General features: G+C 37.9%; 1 protein-coding gene across 3 annotated transcripts in view; it reads right to left on the bottom strand.

Annotated features, from left to right (window-relative positions):
• cdh23 (cadherin related 23) overlaps window positions 1-15,237 on the bottom strand; it is a 669,485-nt gene that overhangs the window by 555,307 nt on the left and 98,941 nt on the right. The window lies entirely within an intron of this gene.

The raw sequence follows: 15,237 nt of genomic DNA on the forward strand, positions 1-15,237 counted from the left end.
AAACGGGCCAGCAGAACCTTGGATAAGCGAACATCTTGGATAATAAGGAGGGATTAAGGAAAAGCCTATTAAACATCAAATTAGGTTCTGATTTTACAGATTAAGCACCAAAACATCATGTTATACAACACATTTGACAGAAAAAGTAGTTCAATACGCAGTAATGTTATGTTGTAATTACTGTATTTACGAATTTAGCACCAAAATATCATGATATATTGAAAACATTGACTATAAAAAATGCCTTGGATAAGCGAGTCTTGGATAAGTGAGACTCTACTGTATATGGAATTCTAAAAGTATCAGATCAGGCCAAATAGAGCCAAAGTTTTCAATTACAGCATTTTGAATAGATTTAGTAAATTATGTTTTCTCTTTATTTCTAATGTTATTCAACACATGCATATGTGCAAATATGCAATACAGGCTCAGTCTGCTTGAAACATGACATTATTCCAATCTGATACAATCCTGCTTGTTCACCTGTGCTTTGTTGCTGTACCTCTATTAGTCCTGCATGCACACACACACTGCTAGGAGCTTGATGCTGTGTCAGCAAGTCTGCTCCCTGTTGAACTGTAAAGAACAAGTCTCTTACCCATAGGATAAAGAAATCAGTCCACAAATTTACACCAACCTACAAGGCATTGCTGAATGCTCCATTATAACAGAGGGTAAATCAAGTGCTCAAGGTCCAGCCACTATAGAAAGAGTTTGATAACAGACCAGGGATGGTAGCAATGCATGCAAGACACAGAATTGGCAGAAAATGTTTAGAAGTTCGAACTGATGCAGCTGTAAATAATGAATACCACAATTAAAATTACATTTGCAGAACAGCACAGTTAGCCTGGATTTCAGCCTAGGGGCAGCACAGAAATTGTATACCTGAACTGTGTTAGTGACCTCAACCTAAATATTAATAGGCCGATCACACCTTGTTAGTCTTGTTGCACTGAATATATCACTCATGAGATGTTAATGATGCAACCATGCAGTCTTGGAGTGACCTGCAGAATTATTCATATGGTTTTGTTTGTTCTCAAAAGGAATGTCATACAGAGCTTAATTCTTATATATATTTGAGCCTCCCACTGCATCCCACTCTATACTTCTTGGGTTAATCAAACCTATTTAATTATGCTATCATCTGTGCAATTAATACTCTGTGAACAAAAGCACAATCATTTGGAAGGGCACCCTATTTACAGATAACCCTTTTTTAAAATACAGACCAAGGAGCTCTTTACATGTGCCATTGGAATCGCCACAGATCATGGTATTCCCGGTGGCGCCCGTCCAGGGGCATGGGAAGCCTCCTGTGTTGCCACCAATGTGGCATACATCGGTTGGCCTTCCCCTTTAAGATGGAGCACCGCCAGAAGTTGAAGAACATCGTGTAAGCTGCCGAGCTCAGTTGTAAAGGAGAAGGCAAACCATCGCATGTCACCAATTTTTCCCTCATCTAATGAGGTCACACGTTTCCTTTATCTGAAATGTTTTGGCCCAGAAGTGTTTTGTATTTTAGATTTTTGGGATATTGGAATACATATATTTTCATTCACATACACATGTGGGAGATGGGAGCAAATGCTAACAAAAATACCTCACAACGTCTGAGGATGCCTGCCATAGATGTGGGCAAAACGTCAGGAGAGAATGCTTCTGGAACATGCCCATACAGCCCGGAAAATGCACAACAACACAGTAATCCAGCCATGAAAGCCCTCAACAACACATTAAAATTATTTATGTTTAGACCCACAGTTTGAAGGTAATTTCATATAATATGTTTGATATTTTTGTGCAACAAAGTTTGTATACACTGAACCATCAGAAAGCAAAAGTATTACTATTTTAGCCACCTATGTAGACATTTTTAGGTTTTGGAGAATTTTGGATTTTGGGTTTTCAGATAAGCATAAACCTTAAGTCCAGGCTTAAAAATCTGTTGGAATCACCATATATTCCTTTTTAAATGATTTTTTTAAAATACAGTACTCAGATTGGGATGAGAGAATTTTCATAGTTCACAAATGGTTTAATCTCATTCTGATTTTATTTTTTGGGGAGGGTTGGTTTTAGTCAACTAAACCCTTGGAATGAGAAGCGTTATTTATGTAAATAAAATGAAAGATACCAGAATTGTCAAGAATAATTTGAAGGCATAACATAAATAGGGGATAAAAACTGCTAAAATGAACTTAGCATAAAGAAAAATACTTGTTGGTTTCAACTGGGCTCAGGTAGAAAAGAATACCTAGTGCATTTTATCTAGTAGAGTAACGTAGCAATGATGTGTAGAGAAGGACATGAGGATACAAACCAATGTGAACATTTCACTATGCCTCCAAGAAAATTACAGGAATGCATTACATTAGCATACATTTTCTAATACCTAAAGACTAAGCCATTGAATACAGTAGTAGAGATTTAGACCCCGTCTACACTGCTCTATATCCCAGGATCTGATCCCAGATTATCTACTTTGAACTCAATTATATGAGCCCACACTCCCCCCCCCCCTCCGTCCCCTTTCCCCAGATCACATGGAGACCTTGATGATATCAGCTAACATGCCATGGTGACAAATGACAAAAAAGACCAGGGCACAATCCTACAGGGCCAACTGGGTTTAGCCCAGCTGGATGGTCAGGACTCCTCTTCCACATTCAAACTGGCCACAGAATTAGATGGCCAAGTAGATTGGCCCTGAATGTCAGAGAAGGACTATGGCAACATCTCTGAATATATTTCTCCAAGAAAACCCCATAGGCTTTCTGGGGATCACCATAAGTAGAATGACTTGAAGGCACACAACAACAAATAGAAGAAGTAAAGAGGCACTGTGCCTTAGATCTATGTTCCTTACAAACAGGCCCGGCCCAACACGGCACTATTGAACCCCTGGGAGGCGGGGCCACACCTGGCGGAGGCGGGGCCATGTGACATGGAGGCGTGGCCAGCTCTGGCCCCGCCTCCCACGGGGCGCGCCATGGCGCAGCCAGACCAGGGAACACCCCACGGGAGGCGGGACCAGCCACGCCTCCCATGGCGCGCGCCCGCTGCAGCGGGAGTCCTTTCAGGCTGCGGCCTGGAAGAAATCCTGCTGCAGCTTGGCTGCGCCAGGGCGCACCCCACGGGAGGCAGGACCAGCCACGCCTCCCACGGTGCGCGCCCACTGCAGCAGGAGTCCTTTCAGGCTGCGACCTGGAAGAACTCCTGCCGCAGCTTGGCTGCGCCAGGGCGTGCCCCGCAGGAGGCGGGGCCACGTTTGGCCCCGCCTCCCGCACCGTGCACCCTGGCCCCGCCTCCCATGCCGCCCACGCTGTGGGAGGCGTGGGCGCCCGGCGTTGGAGGCGGGGTTAGGGCACGGGGGGCGGGGCCAGTCCTGGCCACGCCTCCTGCGGCGCAGGGGAGGGGGCGCAAAAAAATTTTGCGTACCCCTTCGAATTTCCTCGGGCCGGTCCTGCTTACAAATGAAAAAAATAACCAAAAGCATTCCACTCTATAAAGGTGAACTCCAAATTACAGGTAATTACTACAGAATTTCAAAAGAGGAATGAATTTACCTTGTACAGATTTCTTTGGTTAAAATATTCATTATATGATTTAAAACTCAAGATAAATTGATAGATGCAAGACTTTGCCTAAAGTGGTACAGATAAATGCAACTAAAAAAAAAGATTTACATTAAATTGGAAAAATATTGGATTTGAAAGAGAACAATCAGGATTTGAAAAGTAAGTATGTACTTACAAAGAACACCTTATTGGAAAAATATCTAAAGTATTACTAAAGATGGAAATGTAACCAGAACTGACAAAGGAATGTATGATTAAATGGGCACAAAATTTCAGACACAACATAGAATTAGAAAAATGGGGAAGATGTGGACTATTGGCTTAAAGAAAATTTGTGCAATTAGCTTAATGAAAATTTATGCAATTAACTTAGAATTCTTTTATAAAATGATGAACAGGTGGTACCTGACTCCAGCAAAACTTGATAAAACGTGTAAGGGAAGAAACAGTATGTGTTGGAAATGTAAGGAACAAGAAGGAACTTTCTATCACATGTGGTGGTCTTGTAAAAAAAAAATCTGGGGCAGGGTTAAAAAAATTGCAGGAAATTTTCAAATCACAGATACAATTAGAATCTGAATTATTTTTATTGGGAATGCAAAATAAACAGACAAAAACATTAGAAAATGTTAGACTTTGCAACAATAAAATAATGGATTGTTAATGTTTTTAGAATAGCAGAAATGGATAAATTGGCAATGATAAACAAAGGAAAAGCAAACCATCTTTTTATCAAAGACTGGGAACCATTTCTAAATTATGTAAGAAGAAAGAAAGGGGGGAGTTTTTATAACAGGTTTCATAATTTAATGTCAGAGTCTCTGTATGAAAATTTAAATAATAACTATAATGCTAGAAGGAAGAACAGAAAAGTACTATAATAGAAAGGAAAAATAGAACTGTACATAACTGTCTCTAACCCAAAGGATGGAAAGTCACTACAACAGGATGGGTGGGAGGTGGGAATGGCATAGTCAGGTACAATCACTGTATAGATGTTAGAAAATATTGCATTTGTTTATGTATATACATATGTATGTATTTTATTGTTCTTTTCTATAAACATGCAAATTTAAAAGTAAAAAGTAAAATATTCATTATGTGCATCTAGTTTTAAAAATTTAACAAATATTAAAAAAGCAAAATATACAATTAGAGAGCTTTCAACCTTAACTTCCCACCAAAAAAAATAAAAACAAAATGAAACAAGAGTATGAAGAAGATTTTTTAAGAGATTAATAACTGAAGTAAGAGGAGGGAGCCAACTTCTTAGACTGGTAGGCCATAGATGTGTGTGTTTGGGAGGGGGGGATTGCACATGAGGGGGAGACAAGAAAAAATACTAACCTTACTACAAATCTTGCACAAACATCAACTCTATTTTCTTTATTTATATTCTTTCCAGTCTTTATCCATTTCTCAGTTACCAACCCATAATCATCTATGAGTATAAGATGCAACAGCAATTTCATTTTAGAAAATTAATTTGTTTGTTTAAAAAGAGCAGTGTGGTATGTTCTATTGCTTTTAGGCGTTAGGAGTAGGGAGAAGATTCAGAATGAACTGTAGCTTCTAAAGAGTAAAAGTAATAATAATAATAATAATTTTATTCTTATACCCCCACCCCATCTCCCCGAAGGGACTCGAGGTGGCTTACATGGGGCGAAGCCTGAACAGAACAATAAGAACAAAACAATAAAACCAATCAATCAGACAATAAAAGCAAGTCATAAAAAAGAAACCCCATACAGGATAAAAGTAAAGAGGTATCTCTGTAAAAACTATGTTTTCAGCTCTTTAATGGTCAGCATTTTTTAATCCAAGACCAATTGCAGTTTCAGCCAAAAAGAAAAAAATGACCTAAAACAACAGCAGTCACGTTTTGTTCCAAATGAACAATGTTTGCTTTTTCAGTTCTTCTCAGTTTGTAAAATAGATGATCCTGACTCAGCAATACATAGAACAGTCTAACATCTTCATCAGACTTGCTGCAGGAATCGCCATGCATTGTGGCAAATCCGGCTGTGTCCACCAAGGGGCATGGGGAACCTGTTGACCACACCCTGCATCGCCCAACTCACCTGTCCCCCCATCCCATGGGGGGAAACATCAGCCACCCAGCTCCCCCCGCTGATCCAGTGCAACACAGGAAGTCTCATGTTGCCACTGCGGTGGCATGCACCGGTTCATCAATACTTTTGCAACTGAGCCTTGCCAAAAGTTGCTCTATGTCGTGGGATGGGAGCCGGTGGGTTCTGTCACAAAAGTATTGATGAACCAGCGCAGGCACATGCCACAGCAAAATATCTCATATGATGAGGTGGTAAGACTAGTTTTGTGACCAAAGTGATTGTGCTTCCCTTGTTTTTGTTTATAATGCTTAGCCTTAAACATTTTGTCATTCAAGTTAAAGGATGTTGCCTCTTCCATAATAATCCGTAATGTGGAAGGAAATTGCACTGCAGGTGCAAGCTATTCAGGATGGCATTTTTAAAAGAAGGTGCATTTACTGTAGAGACTTTCACTGCATCTTCTGATTTTATAGAAAGAGGATTATACTGAAGCAAGGGGCACCCAGGAGGAAAACTACCCATGTGTCAGACAGCTAGATTCCTCTTGACTTTAAATTCTGTGAAAACAGTGGAAGTGCAATTCACATTTACAATTTCCCAGATTCAAATGGGAAGAAAGTGCTACACTGCCAATCCCTTGAATGTCATTAAAAAACAACATAAAATGGAAAACAGTTTACATTATTTACAAAGACACAACTAACAGCTCCCTTTTAGTTCTGTATTTTCTGTTCTAAGAAAGTTATTTACATAAAGTATGGAATTTCCATGAATTGCCTCTGAATTCTATCTGCATAAATGTTTCAGTGTTATATGCAGGTAAGTGAGCATTCCTACTGATATTTCTGAATAGGAAAAAAATGACAAAGCATTAGGAAATGGACAGTTAGATGACAATCCAACACTGCACTGCACTTCTAATACTCTTGAGATTGCAGAGATTGTAAATGCAGCTTATGATGTGACATGCAGGTCAGGAGGATTGCTCTTTAAAGGGATGAAAAATCAACTGGAGTAGAACAAATGTTTAGCTTGAATTAAAGCACTACTTTGGAATACGCTCTACATATGGTATTTTTGATCTGAGATACTTTATTGGTTTCAGAATGAAGTACAGTTATGAACTTACTCTGTTCACTTTATGTTCACTTTTAACATAGGACCTCACCCCATGGAGGGGGATAGTGTCATCTAAGCATGCTGTTTAGTCCTGCAACATTGCAAATCACTATGTTCTATATTCGTAACTGATCACACATTATCTGAATTTCCTGGTTTCTCCGTTATTATACATTTTCATCATCCCATGAGCAAGTGGATTCTCCACCCTCTCCACTTTTTTTTTAAATGTATCTAACTTGGACCATGAAGGATCAAACTCTAACATTAAAGGCAAAGAAAAAAATGAGCTAACAATATCTTAGTTTTAATTTGTTTAATTATCAAAAAGGACTGTGTGGCCACATTATGGAAGACTACTGAGAGCTTGCTGCTGGTTAAGAGACCACCCACAGGACAGCCCATTTGTCCACTCAACCTATCCGATTTAATGTGGGCAATTCTGACAGCACCCATCCCACATGTTTTTGTTACTTTAGAAATGGAATATCATGGATTTGAAGTTCCTGAGATGATCTCAGATTGTCTTCTCCCCCTGCCTTTTTTGAGACTGTTTTAGACATTTACATGACCGAGCCTGACACGCTCAGAGAGCAAATCTGCCTGTATCAAGGGATGGGCTCCATCACTTTCCATTGTCTAAATGGATTATCCATTGCTTTCGATTGCCTAAATGGATTATAACTATTTTAAAATGAGGGTGAGAGTGGAGTGGGATAAGGTCCTCAAAGAGAGAGAAATTTGCTGAAACTGATAGATTTCCATTGTGTGTGTGTGTGTGTGTGTGTGCGTGTGCATGTATAAATTTCAGTTTGTCACACAAAAATTGTACACTGCTCAAGTTATCACTGCATTCTCTATCAGGCAGTGATGGTTAGAAATTAAAACCATTTGCCACTACGAATTGTAAATTCAGACTGCCCTAATGTCTGCCTGGGCCACTATTTGACCCAGATTTCAAGTTTTCATTTTTTAAAAATCAAGTGCCTGGCCCTTGTAGGAAGGGAATTTTATGGGGCAAAGGGGGCCATTATTTTGACTAATTGTTTTCTGAGGAATAAGTTTAATTTCTCTCTTGTAATTCTGATTTTGTGTTCTGTGGGTCTCTGTTAAAACTTTGAAAGAAAGTCTAAAGTTTGCATGCAGAACTGCTTGCAAAGACTGCACAGAAAGAGTGGAATGAAGGGGAAGGTAAAAGAAAGCAGTGTAAAAGCTGCGATATAATAATTAGTATTTAATGTTCCATGGAGTCTGTTGTTTTTCTTGATTTGCTTGAGGTACAAACATGATGCATTTTAATGTCTCCATCGTTTTATGATGCGTGTTTAGGGTCGCACCAATGCCTGGTTTTTTCTTGGTGGGAAAAAAAAATGTTATTGTTATTGCTATTGCCACCACTGGCTTTCCTTAATACCATTTTCCAAATCTAACTCTACTTCCCTCTTACTTTTGTGTTCTTTTCTGCATACCTGTTTAAGCAACACTGGTTTCTGCATACCTGTTTAAAGCAACACTGACACTTTAGGCTTTTTTATAGGGTAGGCAGAAGCATGAAGGGAAACAGGGTCTAGGGAGAAAAAAGAGGTGCAATTTTAGCTGCATGGGAAGCAAGCATGGCACAAGGGGGGAAAGCTGTGTGAAATAGGAAATGCAGGGGTGGGACATGCAGCAGATGGGTGTAAATGTACCTGAAAGCACAAGTTAAATAGGAAGTGAGAGGAAAGATGGAAAAGAGGGTGAGAAACCAAAGTAGCAGAGTGCAAATAACAATGAGTCGAAATCTGAGATGAGGCAAGGACACAAAAAGGAGACAAAGGAGAGTGTGATGTGCAGTGGCAAGATTTAAGGAGCAAGAGAGATAGCCTGAGATGATGATGGGCACAAGAGATGGACAGGATAAGAGAAAAAGCCAAGGCAGGATTGGAGGCTCAAGCAACAGTATGCAAGATACAAGGAAGGGGAGCACAAATAAGCCACAAAGCGAGAAACGGAAGAGACTGAGGAACAGTGAGCTGAAGCAATAAGGGAAGGTGTGGCAAAGTTCAAGAGAAGGGAGAATGGTCAGTAAATTTGTCTTTCTATTATACTGTAATAAGTGAAAACAGATGGCATAAAAAGTTTATGAAAATAGCACAGAAAGTTTTTAAGGGTGACTGCTATCTGATTTATAGGGAAATAAATCAGATAGCAGTCACTCTTAAAAACTTTCTGTGCTATTTTCATAAACTTTTTATGCCATCTGTTTTCACTAAAATAAATTGATGAGAATACACAATAATTAGAAGTGCCTGCTATGACACTAATGATGATGTTACCATCATCATTAGATGGGCAAGGTCATTTTACATGGTTCCTGTATGGCTATTAATACCTATAGCAACACTGTTATGGTAGATTTCCTGACAGGTAAACAAGACCAAGCAGAGATTTGAACTTCGGTCTCTGTGGGCACATTTACACAGAGAACATAATCCAGGGTGAAACCATCATCGAAATAAGCAGTTTCACTGTACAGATTATTACACTTGCAAGCCCTGGAACTGGTTCAGAGGCTGGATGGTGCTTAAATACAGAGGTTGACCTTGAACCAATTCCAGGATCTGCAATATCCATAAATTGATGGCCATGGAAAATAAGTTTTCTTTTCAACTTCCTACACCACAATGTGCATGTGTAGAGCAATGGAGCATTTCAACTGTCCATGCAGCAATTCAGATTCTGTGGAATCACTTTCACCATGCAATGTGGTTTACACTAGAGCATGCTGATGTGCATTATAGATTCTACAGTATTTTGTAGTATCTCCTGACTTTGCTTATCTTGGTTTAAAGATCTTAAAGTGTGCTGCAGTGCACATTCATTTTTGTGCTTTATATAAACACAGCACTCTCAAACTGCCTTCAAACTGCATTAAATGGTCAGTGAAAAGGTGCCCTGTATTCTACATTTAGCACTACACATTTTACTCCATACTAGTTCTCTCTGAACAGTAATTACTATAAAAAAGAAATACTGTGGTAGGGGGGGAAAGCTATTATTGATATGCTGGATTCCCATAATTAGGATGCAAATTATCAGTCTGCTTGATTGCAACAATTTGTATAATGTGCAAATTGGAGGTCTGGATTCAAGGGGATGCAATATGGCAACCTTAATTGGGAGCATTATCATTGTAATTTTTATATTAAGGAAGATGTCCCCAAGTAACTATGAAACAATTCCTCAAACTCTATATTGGAGTTTCAGTTTGTTACACCATTCTTTTAATTGATAATGGTGGGAATCTTCTGTCTGGAAGCAGCCACAGCCTATGCATATGGTCTAGTTATATATATTATAAAACTATGCTATCAAGTTGCCTCTCTTTTAAAAAAAAATAACACTAAGCCCCATTGTTTTGAGAATTATAGCAACTTTTATATCACTCTGGATTAATCTAAGAACATGACTATATACATTTGATCATTGCACAAGTTACTATTCAACCTGAAATCAGATAAACTTGATACATATTAATTATCACGCCTACTTTTCAGAATGGCCAATAGCTGACAAACATGATTTTCTCTGATCGTGATATTAACAAGCAGAAGCAGAAATTGAACTAGCCAGGAATAAACATTCATCCAGTTGATGAGAATTAAAACATTAGCTATAAAAGTTTGATTTGAATGCTGCAAGAAAGTTTTTCTTCCATATTAGGCATTTTATCACATATTATAAACATGCACATTGATACATACAAAGAGGAAAATACTATTACAGTAGAGTCTCACTTATCCAACATAAATGGGCCGGCAGAACGTTGGATAAGCGAATATGTTGGATAATAGGGATTAAGGAAAAGCCTATTCTCTCTATGCAAGTGGAAGCGGCAAAACACATGAACTTTCATATGTGATGGGAACTGTTGGAGTTCTCAGAGTAATACCATTTTATGACAAATATTTGTGGGTGATAGGCATGTATGATCCAAAAGTAGCTGGCGATGGCGCTTTGTTTCTAAAGTCATTTCCGAAATTTGAAGCAAAAATTTCAAAACTTTCTGAAATTTCTGAAGCTTCATATGTACTTTGTTAATGACGTATGCGCATGCACATGTAGGAAAACATTACCATCAATGGAGAAAATTGAGGGGCCTCTCTCTCCCTCATTTTTTGAGCTATCCTAATGAAATTTTCTACAATAGTAGAACACAAAAACCACTGTTAGCTTACCAAATCTAAGAATGTTTGACTTATCCTCAGATTTTTGGCAAATTTTCAAAATTTTTCTTTAAAAAACATTTTTAATAAAATCTGTTCCTGTATTGAAAGTGTTATTTCCTGTTTCATTTGGTTGTCTTTACTTTGAAAGTTGTTGTTCTACTTCAGAAACTTTGTATTTGTGGCTGAAACTTTGTTAAATTGGTGGACAGTGTCCAAGGAAACCATAATGTGCTATCATAACACCATGTCCCTTGCACAAAGACAAAGTTCTGGCAGTGTAAAGTTTTGCCAAGTTTCTATGACAGAACCAATTAGGAAATGACATTTATCACCCAGGAACAGAAATCATACTACACCATCAAATCACTCCTGACAGATAGCCATCAGCCTCTGAATAAGGAAATCTGTTCCTGGTTTGAAACTGTTTTATTAGGATGGGATTTATCTCCTGAATAGCAACGGTTGGTTGAATCAAAACAATTTCTCATATATCTGAAGGTTATCTGAAGGTATTTCGCGGCATGGGCACCAACGCTTCGAATTGGAAGGTTAATTCCGAAGCACCAAACTACCTTGGAACCCAGTTCGATGTTAATATGATTAACGAATTCATTAGAATTAACAACTTTTATGATTTTTTCGCTCAACCCTAGTGGGTGACCTTTACACTTTTCCTCAATTTCTCTCTTGCTGCTGTTACTGGGTGAGGACTAACCCTTTGAATGTAAGTTTTCGTTTATTATTTTAAGAACATTCTTAAATTATTTAATCTTCATTTCTCAATGCATTGACATTATACTCTTTCCTTTTGAAGTAATTCTTCTTTTGAAATAAGTTTTGAAGTAATTTGCAAGGTAATTTTGAAGTAATTTGCATGCTTCCCTGGCTCTAAATAATGTTGTGCACATTTCAACAGAAAAATTGACATTTCATTAGGGAAACGACTGTTTCAGGGGAATGTTTCAGTAGGGCAATGTCCAGAATGGCAGCAGCAGATGCAATTTTTCTTATCATTTTTCTGTCTTCTGCTGCAAACCACATGTTTCTTCGCTGAGAAAACTGCAAGGTTTCATACTTCAAGTTTTGCACAATGATTCTTTTTTAAGGGGGGGGGGGAGAGAGAGAGAGCAAGATGAGTGGGAACTTCACTTCTCCTTGTGATAGCAAGTAAAGTGGGGGATTGAGGATGAGACAGACATATGTGATTGGGGAGAGTTAATTTTTCATTTTATTAAAACACAGGCTCCCACTAAACACTATGATAAGGTACGGTTCAATCTGTATTTTTTGTCTAATGTGATGAGGTACCAAGATATAATATCAGATAAGGACTACAGATATATTTGCCAAATTTCCATTCTCTGTTTAAATATGTAATCAAGGTGAATTTGCACTGATTTAAAAAAAAAATCAAGTGTGTTTCTACTCAAAAGATAACAATACAGTCAGGATCTTATTTTACACAGATGTTAATTCAGAAGCAGTAAGTCTTAGTTTTACTAAGCTGCACACCTGCACTGTTTAGATATTTTAAATCTACAATAGGAACAATTCAGTTGTCAAGAGAGCTATCACGCCACACAAAATCCACTTAGCTGCTTGCATTAAAAGTGTTGTCACTATTTTGCTGTTGCTTTCTTCTTGGCATCAGTGCAAACATTTTGTGGCCTGATTAAAATACAATATCCAAACCCATAATCTCCTTTGCTATAGCCCCATTTGGTCTTTACCATTTACACCACTACAGCAATATTAATATTTCTGTTTACAATGGCAGCTTCTTTTTTTCTTTGCCAGGTGCTGTTTCAGGAGCATAAAAGAAAAAGAAATACGTTCATAACCTGAAAGGAAAGCATGCTTCCCTGACTCTAAACTAACATTTTGTAGGCTCACTAAAGATAATGTTTTCTTTTTCTCTCCCTTACAGTGCAAGAACATGACTACCTTCCTAACTACTATTAGGAGAGGAAAGCTGGAACTCCTGTTTGCTTTCTGAAAGAACAAAAAATAACTATATGCCAATGAATGATGTATTTGTAGCATTTGTTCACATGCACAAGGAGTCTTCTTTTTTGTGATTTTTAAACAAACATCAACCAGTCCGTTTCTATCATGCTATTCCAAAATTCTAGTCTAGATTCTTCCTTGAATATTTTGTGAAATACTACAAACAACATGAGAGAATATTTGAATGTACTTGTAGTCTGAAGTGTTTCAATCCAAGCAGGCATGAACCTTGCCATTCCTTTAATTCAGTAGCTCTCAATCTGTGGGTGCTCAGGTGTTTTGGCCTTCAACTTCCAGAAATCCTAACAGCTGGTAAACTGGCTGGGATTTCTGGGAGTTGTAAGCCAAAACAACTGGGGACCACTTCTCTAATTGCTTAGTTTCCTTGCTTTTGGTGTTTAGTAAGAGGTAGTTTTCTCCCAAACAAATGCATTCATTTATGTATTGAAGTGTCCCTGGCAGAGGACTTCAGAAATAGGAGCTTCCCCCCAAATTTCTGATATTAAGAAACAGTGTGCTACTGCAAGGATCTGTCTTGGACCAGTGCTTTTTAACTTGTTCATCAATGATTTGAAGTCAGACTCACTGGAGAATATGAAGGGGTTGCTACATTAGTGTTCTGCTTGTGAGCTTTCCATAGGCAAGTGGTTGGAAAGTAATGGATTTTGATCAAATCCAAGTAAGTTTTCATATGTTATTAAAACCATTTGCTTTTTAGAAGTATTTCTATCTATTTTGATGTGTTTATGATAAAAATAAGGAGGTGCAAGCTCATCCTAATGGATGTCCCACCCACCTCACACCTCTCAAGTCTGAACCTATACCTACTAATTGCCAGAAAGCACTTTGCTATAGATTGTTTTACTTCTCGGCTGAATAGTATAACAAGCACAGGATTGGGTATTGTTATGAGATCTGTTTACTAGCGTCTCTAATTACATATGACCTAAACCTCTATTATCTGCTTTCTGTTTTCAGCTCTCTCCTACCAGATGTCAGTTCTCCATTTCTAATGAAGATCCTACCACTTAAAGTAATAGCCAGTTACCATACAAATCCCCTATTCTTAATGCATTCCCGAGACAACTAAAATACTTGTGGTTTGATGAACCATTAATTGTACAATTGAATTTCATGCATGAAATCTATCAAGTAGCTAGCAGATCTCTTGTCTTAATTTTTTATTAGCATTTATGATCCAGGATTAATAATCAGGAATATTTTCAATGACTATGTCATATGCTCACTCCTTTGTAATGTTTTTTTATTATTTTCACTAAAGTTGCCATTATTTGGACAAATCGAATTCCCTCTAATTTAAATTATAAGATATTGCTAATATGGATAAGTCACTGAAGAGGAAGATTGAAGATTAACAGAAAACTGGATTAGGAAATAAAATATTAAAATACTAACTCACTGGGTTTCTTTATTGTGGCTTCATTGTTAATCCATATGTCTATTATATATATCTGTTAATAGAAACAGAAAAGGAGATCCTATGCATACATGAGGCTAAGTGCAATTGAACTCACTGAGACCTACATCTAAGTAAACATGCATGGTATCAGAAAGCAAAATATTTTGTACAGTATGCCCCCTTATCATGGACTCTTCTATCCTGTTTCAGTTACCCACACTCACTAAATATTTTCCCCATAAGTGTTGTGGGTCTCTCTAGGTCTGTTCTGTGGTACACTTCCAGCCCAAGTATAGTAAAAATATAGGATTCACTAGTCTCTGTGATTTCAAGTATCCATACAGTACCTTGGAAATTCCTAGGGATATATGTTCTCTGGATAAAATATAGCAATTTCTTTAATCACGTATTTTTTTTAACTTTCATGGGGACCCTATGCCCCTAACCCCAGGAAATGTGGAGGGCTGACTGTATTTGTTTACATATTTGGTCTCATTGCTTGCACTTCATGTCTTTCGCCACCTTCAAAGCATGTTTCTCATACTCTCACCATCACTTTCCACCTGGCTTAAAACTAAGCAAATCTCAAAGGAAATTGAAACTAAGATTAAGAAAAGACACTTTCATTTAGACTTGAATGATACTCAAATCATAATTCTTAGACAAAACAAATTGTCATGCAGAAACAAAATTGATTTTGATAAATAAGCTTTTCTTTCTCGCAGTAGGTGGTTTATTTTAATCTAATGAGTTTTATATTTTCTGAGCTTTCAAGTTTCATGATGAAGAGCTGCCTGCACTGGAATTACGAAGTGCTCTGAAATATT

This window comes from Anolis carolinensis, chromosome 3 (assembly GCF_035594765.1).
Source record: "Anolis carolinensis isolate JA03-04 chromosome 3, rAnoCar3.1.pri, whole genome shotgun sequence".
Taxonomy (NCBI): Eukaryota; Metazoa; Chordata; class Lepidosauria; order Squamata; family Dactyloidae; genus Anolis; species Anolis carolinensis.